Source organism: Aplysia californica, unplaced genomic scaffold (genome assembly GCF_000002075.1).
Source record: "Aplysia californica isolate F4 #8 unplaced genomic scaffold, AplCal3.0 scaffold00349, whole genome shotgun sequence".
NCBI lineage: Eukaryota > Metazoa > Mollusca > Gastropoda > Aplysiida > Aplysiidae > Aplysia > Aplysia californica.
In genome coordinates this window covers 271,576-272,610 of record NW_004797619.1, presented here as the reverse complement: position 1 = coordinate 272,610, position 1,035 = coordinate 271,576, and the positions used below count along the sequence as shown (strand labels likewise).

The following is a 1,035-nucleotide window of genomic DNA, read 5'->3' as shown; positions in this document are numbered from 1 at the left end:
TCATCATCATCATCATCATCATCATCATCATCATCATCATCATCATCATCATCGTAACTGTAGTCTTGTTCATCATCTCCATCATTACCAAACTGTATCGATAGTGCTCATCTACCTATCTGTCATATGATGGGCAAATCTTTCAGGCTTGGTGGAATGTCTTTCGTTTGGTTTTCATTTTCAGCTGGTTCGTGGTATCTTTTGGTTTGCGGGCAACTTAAGATCTTAACGACAGAGGTTGTCTTGCTTATTGCGTGTTCACAGTGAGCTTTTGGTCAGGCATATCTAAGTGAAGCTGTGGACCATTATCATAACCTTGAGTAAAGGTAAATGTTAACCCTCCATTCGGAACATACTTGCTGACCGAGGTCTCCACTCTTGTTGGGACTGAAGTTAGGTCACCATGAATTCATGCGTAAAAGACGCTTTTAACTTATTAAGTATTAAGGGGAGGGGTGAGGTTACTTTTACCTAAAGCTAAAAAAATGTAACACATGGAAAACACCTAGATATGTACAGTGAAATATGCATTTATTTTGCACATTAAGAAGCTTTTTTTGTTTAGCTGCTTTTTAGACTGGTTCTGGGGTAGAGTCATTTTGTCTTAAGTGCGCCTGTTCTATTAATTTATTTCCTATCTCCTGCCATAGATACTCCCATTCAGTCTTCCAGCATGTCTCTCTGGCTGTTAGATGTGCAGGTGTCTGGATGGCGTCATTAGGAGGTCCTACTTATTTATTGTCTGCCTTTTGTTTCTCTCTATGTAAACTTTTGTCGAGGAAATAAATTACCTATATTGTGTCGACTTATTTCTGTGTAAGTCAAATTAATTATCCATTTTTCTTTCTGTTTGTGTCAGCAGAGTGTGTTGCTTGCCCTTTCCTGTTGAAATATCAAATTGAGGTAAACAAAACAAAAATAATAATAAAAATAAAAATGAAAATAAAAATAAAAAACCCAAAGCAAAACACAAAATAGGATCTACTAAAACACAACGGTATATTTCTTATAATATGCGGGCGTTTGTATATTTAT

The 1,035-nt window shown here is 36.3% G+C and overlaps 1 long non-coding RNA gene across 1 annotated transcript in view; it reads left to right on the top strand.

The window, feature by feature from the left end:
- LOC101847122 overlaps positions 1–809 on the top strand; it is a 7,433-nt gene extending 6,624 nt beyond the window's left edge. The window contains exon 3 of the long non-coding RNA XR_220670.3: positions 651–809. This is a non-coding gene — a long non-coding RNA (uncharacterized LOC101847122). The remainder of the gene's footprint in view (positions 1–650) is intronic.
- The last annotated feature ends 226 nt before the right edge of the window (positions 810–1,035 follow it).